Here is a 23752-nt window from a genome sequence, read left to right on the forward strand (position 1 = left end):
AACCAAACAAAAAGGTAAATGAATAAAAAAAAAATGCAGGTCCACTGAATCAGTGTTTAAGGTGCGCACAAAATAGTACCTGAACTCACTAGAAATGCTCGAGGGGGCAAAGGTAAGTTCAGTCTCCGGTGATGATTAACACTGGAATTTGATGCTAGGTTTTTCGCTGAATCAGTCTCAGAAGGTGACGAGATGCACAGAAGTTGCTTGAAGTGCAAACTGCCCACAATGTAGAGTTAGGTCCCGCTCTACTCTCTGCGGACAGAGCTGCGTACCGCTCTACTCTCTGTGGACAGAGCTGTATCCCATTCTACTCTCTGTTGACAGAGCTGCTCTCCACTCTACTGTCTGTGGACAGAGCTGTGTCCCACTCTACTGTCTGTGGACAGAGCCATGTTCCGCCTCTAATCTCTGCCGATGGAGCTGTGTCCCACTCTACTCTCTGCGGACCGAGCTGTGTACCACTCTACTTTCTGCAGATAGAGCTGCATCCCACTCTACTCTCTGCGGACAGAGCTATGTCCCACTCTACTCTCTGCGGACGGAGCTGCATCCCACTATACTGTCTGTGGACAACGCTGTGTACAACTCTACTCTCTGCGAATAGTGCAGCCACTCTAATCTCTGAAGACAGAGTTGCATCCCAGTCTACTCTCTGCTGAGTGAGCTGTGTCCCACTCTACTGTCTGTGGAGAGAGCTGTGTACCACTCTTCTCTCTGCGGACAGAGCTGTGTCCCACTTTACTGTCTTCGGAGAGAGCTGTGTCCCACTCTACTCTCTTAGGACTGAGCTGTGTCCCACAGGAAACAATGTTTACTACGCAACAGACACAACGCATTACTTTACAACGTGGTCTTTACAACAACCATGTTGTTGACACGAGTGTCATTACAACCCAAGTCGTTTCAACACCAGCGAATGTGTTGGATTTTAATTCTAATGCCTTACCTGCTGTTGCGCAAACTGGAGTAGGAACAGTAATTAATACTATTCCTAAGTCCAGCGAGCCCCCTAGAGCAATGACTTGCGTTTTAATGACACACGAGGTTACAACACGGTCGTTGTAACAACCACGTTGTAAAGTACTGCTTTATACAGGTACGCATTGTAACGTGCTATATTTGTGTCCCACTCTACTGTCTGTGGAGAGAGACGTATACCACTCTACTCTCTGCTGAGAGAGCTGTGTACCACTCTGCTGTCTGCGGACAGAGCTGTGTCCCACTCTGCTCTCTGCGGATAGAGTTCTGTCCCATTCACCTCTGTGAAAAGTCCCTTTTACTGCAGCATATTGCATAACTATATGTTATTGCCCAGTGTAGCATGCGTTCCTTCCATATTCTGTATGTTTCCCGTGTTAATCATCACACCCTAATACACAGGTTGTTGTCAGTGCTTAATTTGAGTCAGTGGTTGCAGGTAAGGCACATCACACTAATTTTTGTTGGAACTAAACTTGTTTTCCTCATTATAGTCTGCTCCACATCAAAACGGTGAAAGACACACAGGAGATAGAAAGAAAAAAAAACAAGAGAAAAACCCAGGAAATATGAGGAAGAAACGCAGAAACCTGCTAGAGTAGGATAAAGAGGCAGAGAGGGTCTGGTGGTGGATTAAAGAGGCATCAGGTGGAATCAAGACTACACTGCATTGGTATTCAGCACCCGATACTCAGTAGTGGCGGCTGCACCCCTTTTACAAAGTAAGCACTGGTTCTTATTGACGAAAGACAGGTAATTATCAAGCCTGCTTCTTATATAACCATGCTCTCTTTTCTCTCTCTGCTTTCCATTCCACCTTCTCCCACAGCGCTCCCTCTCGTTTCTCACCCTTGCTACTTCCTCCTTGTCTCGTGTCTCTTTTTTTCATTTTCTTGAATATATCCTGCACCTTGCTCTCTTCTTCTCTTTCTCTCAGTTCAATTTATAAATTACTCAAATTAACTATTGCTTTATCAGCACGGAACAAGTCGGGGGTCGGCAGAGTTTGATGGGGTCCCCCCACTATTATCTAGAAAAGGGACTCAGTTCCACCGAGCTCCTTAGCCTGCGACTGGGCATTGTTACTTTCTGCCCCAGCACTGCAGACACAGGCCTCAGAGTGTTTGTAACTATCCGTCCCACTAGCAGCGTCCCCTTTATTTATTTGTGTGAGTGGCGCAAGAGAGGGACAGAAACTTGACAAAATTAGCCCTTCAATTGCTGCTTAATACAATGTAAATGTGAAACACTTTGGGGCTTAGGGGCTGGATAAAGAATAACGTCAGGAAACAAACGCAAATTAAAAGCACATTTTATTTATCTGCTGAAAACTGTTCAAAAATGTAATTTCCAAGTTCCCCATATCTGTTTAAAAATATTTACACTTTGAGTCATTTCTGAGTTTAGTTACAAACTGATAGTGGGCAAAACACATGATGTATAAAAACTGAATCCCAAAACTTCTTTTTACATTATTTTAAGTTTCTTGTTTTTAAAACAGGCCATCGACCTTTCATGTGAAAATTATTATAAGGGCCTGACATCACTTCTTGTGACGTCACTACATGTGACGTCACTGTGATTTGCATATGATAATGGGCTTCTTCACTATTTTCCTTACTTGTGCGCTGTTTATTGGCATGACATGGGTCTATAGGTATTAAAAATAAATATATAAATTCACAGGTGATCAGCCCATTTAGCTGGTGATGTCATACATTGACATGTATTCGGCTGCTTCTTCTATTTTTAGGTGAATATAAATCACCTGCCGTTCCCCCTCCTTCCATTTCTCTTTCTTTTACTCCCCCTTTCTTTGTCTCTCTCGCTTACTTTATCTCTCCTCTTCTCTATCTCCCAAACACTCCTGTTAGCTTTAGCTTCATGACTCTCACTGCCACTTCTGGCATTCATACGACAAATCCTTCAGCACATTTGAGAACAAGGGACAATCAGTGTGGAAGACGAGTTGCTGAGAGTGCAACGGATTGTCCTGGCACATATATGCTTTTGATGTGGGATTTCACTATTTCACCACATTCTTAAACCAGTGTCTGCTGCTTACAGTTGCTCAATTATGGTAAAAAGTAGAGTTTAGCAAGTCACAAAATGAATAGGGAGAGCCAAGTCGGGGAGGAGCCACGGGTCACACTTAGTTATAAGGCCCGAGCTGATCCATCAACCGATAACAGTGTGTAAAAGATTCAGCAAATGTTACTTAAAAACAAGGTATATTTTTGTATTTATAAAGTTTTATATGCTCTTTTATATCTAAAAATAGGTTATTTCTTGAACACTTGTGCTTCGCTTTAGTTCATTACATATACTGCAGTGGCATTTGCTAACAGTAATACATACATTTTATCAATGAAGCTTCCATCTCCAGAGCCCTGACATGTCCACTCTGGGTGGGATGGGTTTATAGGTTTTATCACTAATCCCACAAGTTAGCTGAAAATACCATTGTTAGTCCCAGTATTGTTCAGTGTTGCTTTTACAGGAAGTGTGATCAGGTGCGATTTAATTTTTTTCTTTGTATCTCTCCTTCACCAAATAAAAATCAAGAATGTTTCTTTTCTTTTAATCCACATTGTGCTCGCCTCCAACTGTGTATCCTGTTGCAGCATGTTGCTTTGCTTTGTGTACGCAAGTGAGCAATCTCTGGAAACAAACACTTTTCTAACTTTGAAAATACTGTTATTTGTTTTTCTTCTTTACTGCTAGTCGGGTCTTCTATCAAAAGTCCTTCACACTTTCAGCGCCCTTCTATGTTTTCTCCCTGTGTGTTTTCTGATGACTTTGTAGCTCTGATAATCAATTAAAGCGCTTCCCACATTCATTGCACTTGAATGGTTTTTCTCCTGTGTGAGTTCGCTGATGATACCTTAATGCTGAAGAGAACTGAAAACTACTGTCACATTCACTACAATAATAGGGTTTTTTCCCCCGTGTGTGCTCGCTGATGACTCTGAAGTTGTAATAACCAACTAAAGCACTTTGCACATTCACTGCAATTGAATGCTTTTTCTCCTGTGTGAGTTCGCTGATGGCACCTTAATGCTGAAGAGCTGCAAAAATACTGTCACATTCGCTGCAATGATAGGGTTTATTACCCGTGTGTGTTTGCTGATGACATTGTAGGTCTGATAACTGTCTAAAGCTCTTCACACATTCACTGCACTTGAATGGTTTTTCCCCCGTGTGTGCTCGCTGATCACTTTGTAGGCTTGATAAATGACTAAAGCACTTTGCACATTCAGTGCACTTGAATTTGATTTTCCCCTGTGTGTGTTCGATTATGTGTTTGAAGTTGTGATAACTGACTAAAGAACTATGCACATTCACTGCACTTAAATGGTGTTTCCCCTGTGTGTATTCGCTGATGTGTTTGGAGGTTTGATAAGCAACTAAAGCACTTTGCACATTCACTGCACTTGAATGGTGTTTCCCCTGTGTGTATCCGCTGATGTGTTTGGAGGTTTGATAAGCGACAAAAGCACTTTGCACATTCACTGCACTTGAATGCCTTTTCCCATGTGTGTCTTCGCTGGTGTCTTTGAAGGCTTGATAACAGACTAAAGCTCTTCACACATTCATTGCAATGGTATGGATTTTCCCCTGTGTGTGTTCACAGATGTCTTTGTAGGTCTGATAATCGACTAAAGCTCTTCCCACATTCATTGCACTTGAATCGTTTTTCTCCTGTGTGAGTTTGCTGATGATTCCTTAATGCTGAAGAGTCAAGAAAACTACTGTCACATTCACTACAATGATAGGGTTTTTCCCCTGTGTGTGTTCGCTGATGACTTTGTAGGTATGTTAATCGACTATAGCTCTTCATACATTCACTGCACTTGAATGTTTTTCCCCCGTGTGTGTTCGCTGATGGCTTTGAAGCGCTGATAATCGACTAAAGGTCTTTAAACATTCACTGCATTTAAATGGCTTTTCCCCCGTGTGTGTTTGCTGATGACACTGAAGTTGTGATAACCGACTAAAGCTCTTTACACATTCACTGCACTTGAATGGCTTTTCCCCTGTGTGTGTTCGGTGATGTCTTTGTAGGTCTGATAATCGACTAAAGCTCTTCCCACATTCATTGCACTTGAATCGTTTTTTTCCTGTGTGAGTTTGCTGATGATTCCTTAATGCTGAAGAGTCACGAAAACTACTGTCACATTCACTACAATGATAGGGTTTTTCCCCTGTGTGTGTTCGCTGATGACTTTGTAGGTATGATAATTGACTATAGCTCTTCACACATTCACTGCATTTAAATGGCTTTTCCCCCGTGTGTGTTCGCTGATGTCTTCGAAGGTTTGATAACTCACTAAAGCACTTTGCACATTCAGTGCACTTGGATGGTTTTTCCCCCGTGTGTGTTCGCTGATGGCTTTGAAGGTTTGATAACCGACTAAAGCTCTTTACACATTCACTGCACTTGAATGGCTTTAATCCTTTGTGACTTTGCTGATGACTTTGAAGGTTTGATAACCGACTAAAGCTCTTCACACATTCACTGCACTTGAATGGCTTTTCCCCTGTGTGTGTTCGCTGATGTCTTTGTAGGTCTGATAATCGACTAAAGCTCTTCCCACATTCATTGCACTTGAATCGTTTTTCTCCTGTGTGAGTTTGCTGATGATTCCTTAATGCTGAAGAGTCACGAAAACTACTGTCACATTCACTACAATGATAGGGTTTTTCCCCTGTGTGTGTTCGCTGATGACTTTGTAGGCTTAATAAACGACTAAAACGCTTCCCACATTCACTGCATTTAAATGGCTTTTCCCCCGTGTGTGTTCGCTGATGTCTTCGATGGTTTGATAACTCACTAAAGCACTTTGCACATTCACTGCATTTAAATGGCTTTTCTCCTGTGTGTGTTCGTTGATGTCCTTGTAGGCTTGATAACTGACTAAAGCTCTTCACACATTCACTGCACTTGAATGGCTTTTCCCCTGTGTGTGTTCGCTGGTGTCTTTGTAGTTCTGATAAGTTACTAAAGTACTTTGCACATTCAGTGCACTTGAATAGTTTTTCCCCCATGTGTGTGTGCAGATGACTTTGAAGCACTGATAATCGCCTAAAGCTCTTTACACATTCACTGCACTTGAAAGGTTTTTGTCCTGTGTTCGTGTGCTGATGAAGCTTGAGTAGTGATGACAAACTAAAGCTCTTGCTGCATGTGTATGAATCTTCTTTCTTGGTTGACTGTGTGTGCAGTATTTTACACATTTGATTTCTGTTTTAACAATAAAATGCAATAGCCACCAAATATTTGCCACACTCCTAATACGTAGAAGGTGTCTTTGTAGGTGATTGTGCCTTTATATTGGATTATGGCTATGCACGCTTGTGGGTAAAGATGTATCTTCCTTTTGGCCGGTGCAAATTGCGATAGTCTGTTGTATTGTAGATACAAGAACTCCTCTTTCCTTTACCCGTCAATTGTCTGGCTCCGCTCTGTTGTGCTTTTCTCTGACTGTTGTGAGTTACCCAGAAAGAGTTTACAATTCACCTAGAGTACTAAATGATGGCTTGTCATTATATTAGAAAACAGAGCTCTGCCGTAATCACATCATACTGATCCCACGATCAAAGCTGGTGTTGGACTCTTGTTTATACAGGAGGCGGTTTGTTATTGGTGTTGCCTTAATTTTGTAGAGGTCATTTTTTCGTCTCGTGGCGTGGAGGTGCACAGCTCAGCCTCTTACAATCACTGAACTGCCCTTGATGTTTCATCCGGGATCTGTCAGTTTGTGTGCAGGTTCCTCTGTCGCCGACTGCACTGATGTTTTGCTGAATACTGTAGCTCATTATTTCAGCTATTATTGAAGACTTACGACATTAGCTTCATTATAGATGGTCATTTCATACATTCAAGGATGGTTTTCTGTTGGATGTAAAGATATTTAAAATTACTACCATCCAATGAGAGTGGAAGGAAAGAACAATAAGTGACACGCACTGCACAGAAGTGTAAATAAACCTACCATTATCATTCCATGTACCATTGTCCTACTGATGATATTTAACACATGGATGTTTTGCCGTCTATCAAAGCAGCTTCTTCATTGAAAATCTTACTCAACAGTTTGTTTTCCATCATACCTACTTACCTATTTACTGTTTCTGACCTTGCAATATCTCTGGCAGACATGTTGTGCTGTCTGTTGCTACATAAATAGGAAGTAGATTCAAACTGCAGGAAGAGTGCAGTGTTCCTTGCAGTCAGAGGCTAGGCACGAGGACAATCTGGCGCAAACAATGCAATAAGACAGGCCAAGCACGAGGAGAATCTGATGCAAACAAAGCAATAACACAGGTCATGCACTAGAAGGATTTTATGCAAACAATGCAATGCAACACTTCAATACAATGGAGAAAGGAGTTGGCCTAATGGCTAGCGCGGTCGACCTCAACTCTGTGGAACCAGGTTCGCGTCTCGGCAAGGATGCGCAACATCCTGTGATTCTGGGCAAATCACTTAATCTCCCCGTGCCTAACAAAAATTAATGTGTCCTCATGTAATGCAACTGGTGCTCGTGTAAAGCGCTCTGATACCCGATACCTTCGGGTCAAGTTTGCGCTATATATATCACTCTGCTAAAAAAACAAAAATGCAATAACATAGGCCAGGGACTTGGAGAATCTGACGCAAATAATGCAATAAATGGGCCAAGCACTAGAATAAACTGATGCAAACAATGCAATAACACAGGCCAGGCACTAAGGAATCTGATGTAAACAATTCAATGACACAGCAGGCACTAGGAGAATATGATGACAACAATGCATGAACATAGGCAAGGCATTAGGAGAATCTGATGCAAACAATGCAATAACACAGGCCAGGCACTAGGAGAATCTTATGCAAACAACGCAATAACACAGGCCAGACACTAGTGCTGATGCAAACAATGCAATAACACGGGCCAGGCACTAGGAAAACGTAATGCAAACAATGCAATAACACAGGCCAGGCACTAGGAAAACATGACGCAAACAATGCAATAACACAGGCCACGCACTAGAATAGTCTGATGAAACAATGCAACAACACAGGCCAGGCACTAGGATTGAGGCAAACAATGCAATAACACAGGTAAGGCACTAGGACAATCTGATGCAGACAATGCAATAACACAGGCCAGGCACTAGGAGAATCTGATGCACACAATGCAATAACACAGGCCAGGCACTAGGGTTGATGCAAACAATGCAATAACACAGGCCAGGCACTAGGGTTGGTGGAAACAATTCAATAACATAGGCAAGGCACTAGGATTGATGCAAACAATGCAATAACACAGGCCTGGCACTAGGGTTGGTGGAAACAATTCAATAACACAGGCCGGCACTAGGATTGATGCAAACAATGCAATAACACAGGCCGCCAGTACTAGGAGAATCTGATGCAAACAATACAATAACACAGTTCAGGCACTAGGTGAATCTGATGCAAACTACGCAATACCACAGGCCAGGCACTAGGATTGATGAAAACAATGCAATAACACAGGCCAGGCCCTAGGAGAATCTGACACAAACAATTCAATAACACAGGCTAGGCACCAAGATAATCTGATGCAAACAATGCAATAACTCAGGTCGGGCACAAGGAGAATCTGACACAAACAATGCAATAACACAGACCAGGCACTAGGAGAATCTGACAGAAACAATGCAATAACTCAGGCCAGGCACTAGGAGAATCTGACACAAACAATGCAATAACACAGGCCAGGCACTAGGGTTGATGCAAACAATGCAACAACACAGGCCAGGCACTAGGATTGATGCAAACAATGCAATAACACAGGCCAGGCACTAGGAGAATCTGATGCACACAATGCAATAACACAGGCCAGGCACTAGGGTTGGTGGAAACAATTCAATAACACAGGCCAGGCACTAGGGTTGATGCAAACAATGCAACAACACAGGCCAGGCACTAGGATTGATGCAAACAATGCAATAACACAGGCCAGGCACTAGGAGAATCTGATGCACACAATGCAATAACACAGGCCAGGCACTAGGGTTGGTGGAAACAATTCAATAACACAGGCCAGGCACTAGGGTTGATGCAAACAATGCAATAACACAGGCCAGGCTCGTGGAGAATCTGATACAAACAATGCAATAACACAGGCCAGGCACTAGGAGAATCTAATGCAAGCAATGCAATAACACAGGCCAGGCACGTGGAGAATCTATTACAAACAATGCAATAACACAGGCCAGGCACGTGGAGAATCTAATGCAAGCAATGCAATAACACAGGCGAGGCACCAATAGGATTGCACCCAGTGGAGTTACTAACAGAAAGTGTTTAGTGTCCACCAGCAAGAAAACTTCTATTCTGTCTGTAAGTTCTCTTGAGAGGTGAGCATGTAATAGCTGGCGGGATCCAGGGTACTGTGTGGACAAGAGGGTGGGAGGGCAAAGACTAGTTTTATATGGACTGAAGCATGGGCAAAATGAGCAATATTTTAGGGAAGTATTACCATATAGTAAATGATGCAGAGTCTGTTTTTTTTTTACCCAGGTATGGGATATTATGTACCAAGGGGTGTCAGAGAGATTATAATCTTCCCTACAAGGGTCATATGCTTTACAAAGAATTTCAATACGAGGAGAGACTCTAAAAAGCAGCGGGGGGCATGCAGTGAGAGGAGAGAATGCAGATAGTCACTAACGTTATTGAACAGCGCACAACTTTAGACGCTACGTAGTTACAAGGGAGACACCTGAAATGGGCTCGGCACCTCACATGAATCCAGTACACGAAAGCGCCTTTACACACAGACCAAACATCCTTGGTGGGTCCGGGGAGAGAAGGAGGGGCTCAGAACACAAACTGTGGTACTGAAAATTCTGGACTCGTGTAATAAACTTTGTCGTAGCATGACGATTTTTATATCAAAAGACCGAGAATGGCTAGTACACTATGTACAAGCATTTTCGTTATATTCCAGTAACAATTTCACCTCGAAATCGTCATTTTCGTTCTGAAACCCTTGGCATCCATTTTGTGTTGCCCTTTACATAGGCTATAACACACAGCTAAATTCGATTCCAAAAAGCCACGTACACCTTGATTGACTTTCCCCTGACCTGAGCCTGTTGGAACCATTGCCCCAGGCCGGACCTGTTTGGTCAGTTCCTCTCCCAGTGGCCGAGCAAGATAGCATCATGCCATAAACCTTTTCATCGCACACACACCCTGCCTTATCTTACTTCCATCTGTCCCTGCTCCTGCCTCCACGAGCTATTTATGACATGGGCTGTGATCTTACTGTTTTGGGCTTAGCCGGCCTTGTCAGCTAAAGAATGTATTCATTATGTGGACATTGTTTATGGCTGGACTTATCTTGAAAGTGGGTTTTGCATCTGTGTGCACGTTCTGGGAATGTACTTCAAATATGTGCCCAGGGCAAAATAATTCGTATAAAGGGCCTGTGCTCAGACCATTCAGGAGGCTATCTCATTCAGTCGCTTTTAGGCGTGGCTGGGCGACGTAGCCTCACAATTAAATGTAATAAAGATGTCTTTTCATATTCCAGATTTTCTGTCAATTCCTTGCTGCTTTTAAATGCAAAACTATTGGATAGATCCCTGAGAAGGAGTTGAGGATTTCTAGAACCACAATTGGCGCCCCACGTGGGGCACCAACTGAGGTAACGGGTTTTTAGGAACCCGTTTGGTGCCAGGGGATAACACCCGAAGACCTCTAAATTCTCCCTGTTCCGGACCACAGAAACACGGAGTCTTCTAGTCGCAGTCAGAGATCAAGTTTTATTGGCAGCTACCAAGTAACAGGTGTCCTAGAAGCACGACAAACACGGGTCATGTGTTCTCAGGAGACTGTTCGTTTTTACAGAACCAGCCTTCTCCTTATATACAGAAATAATAGCTGCAAGCAAGAATTCTTGAGTTTATGATATGGCTATACACATATTTCTACAATAATACAAAAGAGCGAAGTCATGTAGGCAAGCCCGTATTTTAGACGTCCAATTCGTGATAGATTACCCAGCTAAGCCCGGAACTCCCATCAGATATCGATGAAACCCCAATAAAGGAAGGCACCTCCTAGTCATAAAACTGGCCATAAACAGGGAACAGGACAGGTGTGTGTTTGTAGAAAGCATGGTTTGCATGTAGTGTATGGTTTGAGGAATGTTATGTATCGATGCTATCGTATTTGGCCACTGGGCGAGGGGCTGCCCAAACAGGTTTGGCTAAAGGCAATGGAGTCATTTGGGACAGGTCAGGGGGAAGTCAGGGAAGGAGGACGTGTCCTTTTAGATCAAGCTCGACCTTTAATTGACTTATCATGAGGGCAAGACGTAAGATGGATGTCGTTCACAAAATGGAGTCTAAGGGGTCGGGACGGAAACTACGATTTGGGGGTGTTGGCGACCCTCGATTATGACGCAAATGTATGGGAATGATGTCCTAATCATTATCGGTTCGCTGACACCAAATTCGTCATGGTACGTCGATATTTTGTGACACGGGTATTGGACCTCGATATCGGGATAACAACAGGGTCCAGATTTTCAGAACCACAAAACATAGAAGGAAGAGCTAGTAGGTGTTCAGGGACATGTTTGGAAATTCGATCCCTCACCTTGTACTCACAATTCCGGAAACAACTCAAGGCCTACTTATTCAAGAAGTCCTTTGAGTAATTTCTAACGGTCCCCTGACCCTTTTTCTTTCTTTCCTCTGGAGTTTGTCAGTTGTAGCGCCAAGAAACCGCTGGTGTATGCGCGCTGTTACAAATAATTTTAAACTCAACTCAAACTCATGTTATTGGAAACTGACTACTCTAGTCAGTAGTGTCATGGACTGGTTGTGGGGACGGTAGTCCCCTACAACAAGCAGCTTTTGCTCCACGGCTAAAAGAAAGGACTCAACCTTCTTACTATTCATTGAATCTTTATTTCGAAATTTTTTCAGTCATAAAAGATTACAGTAAAAACAGTGTACATGAGCAAAAAACATAAAATTATCATTTCATAAAAGCAGATTATCAAGCGAATTATGCAATCACTATGTAGATTCAACCCTGGGTACTGCTGTAATGAGGGAACATCTTTTGGACCACATTGCTAAAAGGAACTTTGAGAGTGCAAACACTATATGAGGTGATGTGTCAGTCTTAAACACTCATTGCAACAGAGCATTTATCAAATCCCATATTCTTGCATAGGGGTACCAGCCAATGCTGTCTGGCCTTTCTGTAAGCGGGGCAGAAGAAGAGCATGTGCAGTTCATCCTCCTTGGTCGCGCCGCATCCAGGACAGGATTTGCTCGTGGAAATCGACCACTTGCCTACAAATGCCCCTAGTGGCAGTGTTCCATGCCTCCATTGGATGTAAAGCTTCCTTGCTCCTACTGGATAGATAATATTCAAAAACTCCTCAAAGGCATAAGAGTGTTTGATTGGTAAAAAGGCTGTTGTCAAAGAGCCAGCTTTGGAGTCTTGCAGCCATATATTCTGTTTGTGATCAATAAAGGACTTCGCAAGCATTTTGCCTGAAACCCCCCTGCATGCCCGTTCTGGATCATACCAGAGGTCCGATAGTCCCATTTTCCCTAGTTCGTTTTTCACGAATGCAAGCCAAGGGATTTTTGCTGCTCTACCATGACACCGCACATCCTTTAGTTCAAGCCTATAATTGGACAGTTCTGGGGTTATCCATAGCCTGCGCCAAAACCTTAAAGGTTTCAGAGATTGCTCATCCTGGATAAAACTCAGTCCTAAATCCAATCTCAGTGGGAGGAGAGGAGTGCTGTGTGGGAGTGCAAGTAACTGCCTCAAACTTACTCTCCACATTAACAATTCCCGGTCTACAGGAGTGCCCCCAAAGTTCCCCACCATTAAGGGCCAATGCCCTCGCCTTAACCTTGTAGATCTCCAAGGCGGGGCTCACTGGCTTGAATGTAGACGTATTTGTCATTTTAAGGATGCCACCCACTAGTTGGGAAAGTTTGAGTTTAGATTTCACCTGTTGGGGACCCCAGGAAAGATTTTCATTGATTGTCACACCCAGGTATTGAAAAGTCTGTACCCTCTCCAATCTAACCATGCCCAGGAGCGGAGTTGGGCGGGTGAGTGCCTGAGGACTGAAAATCATAAATTTCGTCTTATCGGCGTTGACTTCCAGTCCACGGCAACGGCAAAATTCGATAAATGCATCCAGCACACGCTGGATCCCCATGGGGGACTTGGAAAGCAGGAGGGTATCATCGGCAAACATTATCGCTGGCACCCTCCTGCCTGCCAATCTGGGTGCGTCGTTGTTGGGAACTGCATCCAAGTGCGATATGACACCATTCACATAAAGGCAGAACAGGGTTGGTGCCAGGACGCACCCCTGCCTGACCCCCCTTGGAAACTGGAAACCGAGACAACACCCCATCCCTCCCACATTTAACCTGTGCATAGTTTTGTGTATGCAGCCTCATCAGTACCACCAGTATTGCGTTTGGAACTCCTATGTCCAAGAGCACCGCCCACAGTTTGCCCCTAGGTACTAGGTGGAATGCACACCGGAGGTCCACGAAGACCATATAGAGGCTGCCACCCTCCAGTATGGCCGTCTTCCAGAATAGCATTATGAGGTGGAAAATCTGGTCCACAGTAGATGTTTGTTTCCTAAATCCGGCCTGATAGGGACTGAGGATATCATGCTCCTCAATCCACTCTTGTAAACGATCCAGAATTAGTCGCAAGAAGATTTTTTGAGGCACGTCTATGAGGCTATTGGGCCTGTAATTGGTTGGGAGCAGAGGAGAGCCCTTCTTAAAGATTGGGACAATCTCCGCTCCCAACCAAGTACCTGGTATCTCCATATCTCCCAAAATCGTGTTGAAAAGGGCACAGGGGAGCCTGTCTAGGCCAGGGGCCTTACCCATGGCCAAATTCCCTATGGCAGTAAAGACTTCTTGGACTGAGAATTCATGCTCATCGCCTTCCCCCAGTCTAGATGTTGTGATGTATTCCTATAGGTTCTGTATCGATCCCCCTATTCCTGACCCTGTTCTTGTTAATAATTAACTAGCAGCCATCCCACGGTGCAAAAACCGTTATCTGATTAAACCACACCACGGCACAGAAACGTGTTATCTGATTAGGTCATAACGCATGCCATCTAATTAGACAAACGATATTCCTCCAGCCCCTGATAAGGCATACGGAGTTCTCAAAAACCAATCAAACCTATGACAACCTGGGAAAATCCCTGCGGCCATGTTTTGATTTCACCGAGAACTTCAGTAAAGAATGTGCTAACGACCAGTCCGTATGACATCCTTATTGACGTATCTATGTCCATCCTTACGTCAATCTCGACACCTTACAGGTATAAATATTACCGACATTGCCTTAAGCAAACACACGCGGTGGTGACGAGATCGGAGCAGCGAGACGTGCTGAGGAGCCCAGCAGAGAGCGAAGCCCACACGCGCTGCCCCGCCTTCCTGACGCGCTGAGAACGAGACGCTGCTTTTCTCCTGCCGAGAAATCCAGCTCCGGCGCTTCCAAGCGGCCCTCGCGGGCAGCTGGAATATCAAGACCAGAGACGAGAGATACCAGCCCTCAACCTCTCTAGATCTCAGGTACAGAACTGAACAACCCCTTGCAGAGAATTCTTGAGTCGGTCACTTGGCAAAACAAACTTAACTTAAACTGCTACTTATCTACTCCCGCCCACGTATTAGGCTTAGGTCAGGTACACTGGGGTAGGCGTGGTTAGAAGCACCAGTTGAGTACGATTAGTCAAATGTATATATGTATGTATCTATTTTATCAATTTTAAATATCATATGGCTTAGAAACCATATCAATGCTTCTGCAGTATTATTTTATACTCCTGCTTTTATTATATGCACTTTACTTAACCATAAGTATCACAATAATATCGATTCATTTCTCTTGTACGAGAAAAGAGACTGATCAATAAATAACATCTTTTATTGAACACGCCCGTCTCTTCCTTTTCTCTACAATCTGGTGAAACTAAGAATGCACTGAACTGACTGAGTAAAATAAGTTGTCTTTTGTTTTCACACGACTCTAGAGATACACTCTTGATTAGGGGAGAGCAAAGTTGTCATGTTCTATGGTTGTCAGAAACTAAATCCCTTCTTGTCTATCCAGGGAGGTTAAACTCCTCCTTGCCTATTCGAGAAAGTTTCTAGTGAACTCTGAGCTAGCTGGCAAACCCAAAACTTTAAGTCTAATATCATCAGTAGAAGACCTAGTTAACCTCCGTCCCGGGTCTATACTATTGAAGGTATTATTCCAATGCGCAGAGCCTATTGGGATAATAGGAACTACACTACATGGCGCCCAACCGTTTGGATAGGCGATAAAACTAACGCAAGACATTAGAGTAACTCAGTCGTGCTTTTTCACACAGAACCCCTTTTTTCCCATAATACTCCAAAGACGTCTGGAGTGGGTGAAAGGTCATATCCGCCAAACCTCGCAGGAGGAGACTCCTATGTATGGTTCTTGGTTTAGTCAACGTTGAAGGATACACTGTTCCAAAATATTGTGCATCTAATCTTTGTTTCCATAGAAACCTGATCTGCAAACAAACAAAATAACCTTCCTGTCGGTAAAATGGTAGACAGTTTTGATGAAAGGGAGACAGTTAGACTAGCAGCTGAACTCCTAGCAGCTGATAATACTCTGCTACAAAATGACCCGGATATAAAACTCATCCCGGTCAACATAAGAAAATCTATAACTTTAAAACTTATAGAACATGGACTGACATCGAGAGGTGGTACAGTCATATTCGTAATTGAGGCACACGAATATCGGCAGACAGAGGTATTCTATTCATGGATGAACTTTCCAGCAGCAAACGCTGTAACAAAAGAGTTCCACTATTATAAAATAGAGGAACCACCGGATACCTACACTCCTTTCGAGGAGGTGGAAGTACCACTCAAATTCCAAGAGCACCTGCTCTTGTTTAATGGCGCCCTAAAACATAATAATCACATCACCAGGCTCGGTCCACTAGGTAGACCAGGAGCAACGTGGCCGGTCCTAGCCGGATACACACCACATCCAGACATTGAAGAAATGCCTGCAGCAGAGCTTTTAATACAGTTAAAACAAATAATCAAAATACATAGACAATTAGTCCAATATGTAATGCGGACTTCAACAGTCCAACCAGCAAGTAAAATTCCACCGCTGACCCCTCATCAGGGTAACACAAATAAAATTACACCACAGAACATACAGTCCTGTCTAGGTAAAGTACCCGCAAAACGGGAACAAATACCTTTCTGGCTAGCACAAAAAATCACTCAAATAGAGGCGGTGTTTCCAGACACCACCCCTGTAGATAAACACAGGATTCTGACTATCTGTCTTCCAATGGGAATCGCACCACACGTGGAGGACTGTGACACTTGGGGTACAGTCTTTGCTTCCATATACACAAAAACACATGGTGTACCATCCATGTCAGTAATACCAGATGTGCTAAAACAAATTCAAGATGAATATGGTCCAGAACCCGCTTTAACTCTTGGTATGAAATTACTGAAAGACTTCAAGCAGGTCTCGGCTATATTATTAGCCAACATAAAGGGAGAAGCAGCAAACGTGGCGATCCGCCAAAGGTTAAAAGAGACAGATATAGCAGACCAACCAACTGAAATTGCCAGAATCATAGAGAAATCCTATGAAGAACTAGGAAGAGATAGTCTGGATGGAATACCGGTAAAACCTCAACTGATTGAAAGTCCTGAAAAGGTATTTATTAAAAATAATTTAAACACTCAAAAAAAGAGCTGGGATGGAAACAAACAATCCAATCCTAAAGAAAAAAGATTCCAGTCCAAAGGAAGGTCTCCTCGGCGGAGAGAAAGGTCTCCGAACCAAGGACGCAGGTCTCCCCAAAGTGAGCCCTCTGGGAAAAAATACAACCTTAGAAATAGGGATAATATAAAGAAACCTGATAGATATCAAGATAATGATACACGTCCCTCTCAATCTTTTCAGACTTCCTCGCAGAAATCGGAAAGAAGAGGACGATCAGAACACAGGGAAGAGCACGTCAAGTCCAAAGACAAGGAACCTGCTCATCCAAATAAAAAGTTACAATTTCCAAAAAAGAAGGTAGCCAGTATTAAAGTAGTCAAAGATGCCGAGAATACTGAGGACACAGTTGAAAAACGGAGAATGGGCTCAGACAATGCTAGACAGCGCAGCAGAAGTGAGCATAGCTCGCAAAGTCCTTATGAATCATCTGGAGACAGTGGACACGAATGAATATATTCAAGTGGAAACTGCAGACACCAGAGTTAGCAAACCTCACAAAATATATGAAATAACATTACGTATAGAGGGGGATAAGACTAGAAAAATAAGGGGTCTATTTTGGGATAATCTCTCCCAGGGCTATGACATCCTTCTAGCTGAACGAGACTGGCCACCCGCGTTTGTCAGGGAGTGCCCTCATGGCGAAGAAATAATTATGCCTGCCTTCTCAAATCATATTCCAATTCATAAAAAATATACACTTGCTAGAAAGTGGGCAGTAGCTCAAGCTCCTGCTTTATATAAAAATCATGTAGGATGGGATGAGGACTCTCCTCCTCATAAAATCCAGTTAAAATCACAACCTACTGCACAGAGGCAGTACCCAATTAAGCAAGAAGCTAAAAAAACAGGTAAAAGAGATCCTAGATCAACTTGAATACCAGGGGGTGATTGAAACTTGCACCTCACAAATGAACAATCCTTTGTTTCTTGTCTCCAAACCAGACAACTCATATCGTCTAGTTTTGGATTACAAACACCTTAACTCATGTTGCAAAACTTTTGCAGTACAAAACTCACATAGTGCTGCACTAATGAATAACATAGTGCGCAAAAAATACAAAACAACATTAGACATCTCTAATGGATTCTTTTGTCAAAATATAGCACCAGAGAGCAGATATTTGACTGCATTCTCGGTAAATGGCTCGCAAAAAAGTTTCTGCCGTTTACCCCGGGGGCACAAGAATAGCCCAGGATTATTCTCAAAGAGAGTAACAGAATTACTACAAACATACGATGACGAGGCATTATCATATGTCGACGACATTTACCTAACAGATGATGACTTGGATACTCACTTGAAGAGAGTGAACACCATAATACTTGGGTTCGCAGCAGAGGGTTACAAATTCAACTTTAAAAAATCAAGAATTGCCCATCTTACAGTCCTGTTTTTAGGATATGAATTATCAAGTGAAGGCAAAAGCCTGGCTGACAATTTCCTCGAGAAATGTGCTGTACTCCAAGCTCCTAGAACACTAAAAAACTTACAATCAATTCTAGGCTTCCTAAATTTCGGAAGAACATACATTGCAGATTACGCAGAAAGGGTCAAACCCCTTTATGATCTAATAAAACCAGATTTTAAAAGAATCAATTGGCTTCAAAAACTCACAGAAATTTTGAGATCTTTACAAACAGACATGCTAATTAAAACAAAATTAGAAACACGTGATAACACACGTAATCTTGTGATTCGAGTCATCCCAGGAAGATGCGGATTCACATACCTGACCTCTAATGAGGGAGAAAAGGTACCAATTGCATACAAATCACACTTGTACACAAAGGCTGAAATGAAATTTAGTCCAACGGAAAAAATTCTGACCGCGGTACAGACTGCTGTAGCAAAGGAGCGGGCCCTAGCACAAGGTAAACGAATAATCATCCTGACACCGATACCAGCCCTGGAGGCGGTAACAAAGGCAAGCATTCCGAATGCTAAAGCACTCCATCCAAGGTGGATACAGTGGGCTAATTCTCTTGCTGCAACAGACGTGGTATACGAATTTGATCCCAACTTAAAAACACAAGAATTTCTCCAATACGAATTTGAATGTCCTCCGCCAATCGAAATTCTGCCTCTAGAACACTACGGCTGTATAATATATACAGACGGGTCAGCACAACCCGCAGTAGGGGGTAAACAAGCTTACAGTGCTGCGTGCGCGATTGTTAAAGGTCGCTGGCACGAAGGGAAATTTAAACCAGCGGTCACTAAAACACAATCTCTAGGAGATTGTACAGCTCAGCGAGCTGAACTACTAGCATTCAAGATGGCGCTTGAAAATACCGATCGAGAATTCCCCACACTCATAGTGTGCGATTCGTATTATTGCGTTCAGTCTTACAATGAATACTTGCAGATCTGGCTTCAGAATGGTTTTAAGGATGCAAAAGGAGGCACAATCAAGCATAAAATGCTTTGGGAACAAGTAGTTCATTTGCAAAAAGAACTACCAAAGACTCACGTGATACATACACTGTGTCATCAACGTGATGGCGTTCACGTTGCAGGGAATTCATTGGCTGATGAGGCAGCGAAGGCAGCGGTGCAAACGGCTTCCGTAGCCGCCATCACAGGTCAAAAACAAAAATAGACAGCGACATATTACAAGCTGTCAGCGCTACAGAAAAAGATTCGATAGAAACACTCTCGAAAGGCTTTCCAGTGAACTACTCATATATAACTGATACAAACAATGTTCCGTTTGCTCGAATCCCTGGAGTGGGGGATAGGGCAATCCCAAACATGGAACATAGGTTAGGACTTATCATAGCGGCACACGAAGGACTTGCTTCTGTACATGCTGGCGTCTCAGCCACAGTATCGTTATTAAAACAGAGATACTGGTGGCCACAAATGAGAAGACAAACACGGAACTATGTTCTAGAATGTGAAATATGTCAAAAAATTAAAGTATCAACAGTGAGACGACCAGCTCAGACGCCCCTTCTAATCTCGGATAAACTATTAGCTTGTGTTTACCTGGACCACTGTGGTCCCTTACAAAGGGATGGTAACTATAAATATATCTTGGTTGCAGTGGATTCATGCACAAGATTCATATGGATGTGGCCCCAGTAATCGGCTGACGCCAGAACTGTTATTAAACATTTGCGAGTCTTTATCGGCACATACGCAATTGGCATGCTGCATTCTGACCAGGGTCCTGCTTTTAGCTCTCGAGCTTATAAGGAGGCCATGACCAGCATGGGCATTGCATTGCGGTATTCTTGTCCATTTCATCCCGAGGGAAACGGAATTGTAGAAAGAAAAAACCGTGACATAAAGCAATCTATAACAGCGAAGGTATTAGGCTCGGGAGCTGGGTGGGTCAAACATCTAATAAGTGTCCAACGTAGTCTAAATAACCTGCCAGGAAATTCTCTGAGGGGATTCAGTCCGTACGAATTATTGTTTGAAACTAGAATGATGGTCTTAGATCTTGACAGTCAGACTTCAGTGGTTAAAGAAAAAAGCTTTGATATCAAAGATCGTTTGGCTATTTTACAGGACTTAAACGAAACAAGGAAAGACCTGAGCAACATAAAGTTGAAACAACAGCCAACGACCACTGAAGAAAAACCACCTGTCCCAGCAAGACCTGTCTGGATTCCAAAAGTCGGGGATCTAGTCAGAGAAAAGATCGCGGTAAAGAAGGAATTTGGGCCTTCTTACAGAAAAGCAGTTCCTGTCTTGTCTATCAACGGGACAAGATCAGTAGTACTACCGCCCCTTGCTGGTAAAAAGGAGAACAGAGTTGTATCAATCGACCTGATAAAACCACAATCATGTGGCCGATAACAAACAGTAGGCCAAGTGGACTCCCGATGAGTAGTAGAACACCAAGGTTTGCTACAAACACAGAGGTTCAATCTAAGAGGCTACTCACATTTGAAATGCCAACAGAACAACAACAAGGACTATGCAACAATGCTATGGAACTTAAACCTCTAAAAACCCAAATAAAAACATTTAGCAGAGACACACCAATCTACATTGAAGTAACAAATGACTATTCTGCTGCAACAAAAAAAACTGATAAAGCAAACAGCAATCCTGAAGCAATAGGAACAATAGACAGAACGGCATCCGGTTACTTCATCAACTTCAGTGATTCATCTGAAAACCTGAGTGAATCAAAGGAACAAACATCAACAAAAACCTTTAAAGATAAAGCTAAGGAACTTTTTCAACATCTGAAAGAAACCTATCTGATTTCTCCATGGATTGAATTCTGGGTGGCCTTAGGTGCACTTATCCTCATACTTTGGCTCATCATGGTACTATGTTTGGGACACTTCATTGAGGGAAAATATGCTAAAATGGACACAGCAAGCCAGAAAATCAACTTGGTCCTCAAACCACACACGTCGAGAAAAGAGAACTTTCTTCAGTCAACTTCACAGCCAATCCTATACCCGGTGGGGTAGCATGGGACAATACTGATTATGAAATCTATGGTCCGGTTGAAATCCTGAAGTATCCACATCAAATTAAGATCTCATTGAGTGACTTTGTAAAACCAAGCTCAGTTGCTGATGATTGGGACGTTGAAAGCATTAATAATATGATGTCTGACCTAGTGATGTCTGCTAAATTTACAAAACATGATTATTTGCAGGGTTCGTCTAATTATGATAAAATGTTCTGCTATAATCACTATAGTAATCATTATCTGCATAAATCTGCACAACCTAGAAATGTTTTAAATTATAATCAATGGGAACACTGTGCAACCCCTCCAAAAGGTAGCTCAAGAACTTTTTATGACAAATATTCATATTTTTCAGGGTTCAACACAAGTAATGCAGAAACATTTTATTTCAAATTATCAAATAAGACAGGTACAAAGACCATGCTTACAAACACTAAATTGATATATTCAGACTCGTTTTTTGAACAAATGAGTACATTTGGTTTTGATTACTGGGACAAAAATGTTGAAGTAAAAAGTGTTTGGGGTACAAAGGAATGGCAAGTACAAGGGATAGAATCATTGTTTAGAGCCTGCATGATCCCAGAACAAATTATATTTTTGAATGACACTGTTCAACAAACTACCTGTCTTGGCCTAGCCAAAATCAAAGATTTAAACAAACCGTCTATTCCAAAGCCAACAATGAACAGTAATAGCTCTATAGATGAGGAGATAGACGTAAACCATATATTAAGCCAAAACAGAACACATCCAGATTGGAAAAAGTGGTTGATCTGGGCCACAGATACTAATAACTGTCAAGACAGATTCCTGAACAAAATCCAGGGGTTCAAATTGACCATTCCAGACCCTAGATATTCCCAAAGACAACACCCAGGGATAATTACCCCGTACAGTGTGGGCAAGCTCTGCCTTCAATGGCTACAAACATCCACACTGGCAGAAATTAAGCAACACCTAACTTTACTTACCGATGGTGCTGACTTGCGTGATTTCATTATGGGACCGCGCAAACAGCGTCAAAAACGCTTCATAGCAGCCTCTGTATATGCAGCTTATAACGAAGCCTGGAAAATAACTCAAATTGAAACATCAGAGAGAATACGGGAAATTGACCGTATTAATTTGGAAAAATCACTTTCTGTAGTAGACAATGGGTTAATGACTCTGTCCTCCAGAAAATACTCTTTGGACAGCATTGTGTCTTCAGCAATCGACATAATATCGCAAGACTTACTGTTATTACAACACGGTCAGTCCCAATTGCGTTCTATTGTACAACTTGGCTGGACGTTACAAAATCTGCGTTCAGGCTATGTGCCTTGGCGTTTAATCAACACAACGTCACTATTCAATATCTTTAACCTCACTGATAAACAAATCAGTATGGCACAGAAGGGTGCTGATTATACAATCCTGAGCATTGAGAAACTCGAGAGATTACCATTGACAATGTCAGAACGACCTGTCAGTGAATGGAGAATACATGGAATAATTAATATTCCAATATCTATTTTCAGGTTTCAATACTGCCAAAAATATATACAGGCTGGCATGTACGAAAAATTGGGTAAAGGGTACATTAAGTCAACATGGAACTTGCCCTATTCACATGCATGTGTCAGTAATAAAGGCCGGAAAGTGTTTCTTAGTGGCAATAATTGTGCAATGTCACTAAGCGGTACACTTCTGTGTAATGGTATTAGTTTACACGGAGCCTGTGAAGGGTCCTCAAATAACCTTTCATGTCACCAGCTAGGCACACCTGCGACACAAATAGAACCATTCTTTAGGAGACTATCGAACGGGAGTTACATTATAATTGTAGACCGCAGATGTTGTAGCTTGGTGCCCGGAATAGCTTATCTCATAACTACGACTGCGAAGGTCATGTGCTGTGAACGAGTATTGTTCCCCAGCGCAATGCCAGACAGGGAGGCAAGGTTATGGCCGAATTTGAAAATTTCTTCCATTAGAGTTGATACTTTAAGCAGAATGAAAACTGTGCTCCTTCAGACGCCGACCAGGCTCACGTCATCAAAAGAAACGTATGATCTCCAAGTTGCAAGGACAACGGCAGAGATTCATTCATTGTTATCAACTAATTCCCCCATACATTTCGCAGAAATCCTGAACGAAATCTTAAATATTTCTGATACCAGTGGAGTCTCAAATGTATTTAAGACAGTGTTTTCAGGGGCTCTAACACCATTTAAAGCCATTCTGAGTATTTTTCCAGACTTTGTCCATTCCATCTTTGGTGGACTTCCTCTCCTTTTGGGACTAGTGGCAGGAATCCTATTTTTGATTCTGTTATTTCGCTATGGCAAACCGTGTCACAGACAAAACACCTGCGACAAGGGAAGAAACAATCCTAGCCATTGGATACCGGGACTGGATATCTAAAATCCTTGGACTGTCCCGACTTAGAGACCTGAACATGACTTGGTTTCTT

General features: G+C 42.6%; 2 pseudogenes across 1 annotated transcript in view; one reads left to right on the forward strand and one right to left on the reverse strand.

Annotated features, from left to right (window-relative positions):
• The window catches only part of LOC144805939 (uncharacterized), a 372336-nt pseudogene that overhangs the window by 118017 nt on the left and 230567 nt on the right, over positions 1 to 23752 (forward strand). The window lies entirely within an intron of this gene.
• Positions 2494 to 6219, reverse strand: LOC144805945 (uncharacterized; annotated as a pseudogene).

The sequence above is a fragment of the Lissotriton helveticus genome, assembly GCF_964261635.1.
Source record: "Lissotriton helveticus chromosome 1_1 unlocalized genomic scaffold, aLisHel1.1 SUPER_1_unloc_34, whole genome shotgun sequence".
In the NCBI taxonomy this organism is placed as follows: Eukaryota; Metazoa; Chordata; class Amphibia; order Caudata; family Salamandridae; genus Lissotriton; species Lissotriton helveticus.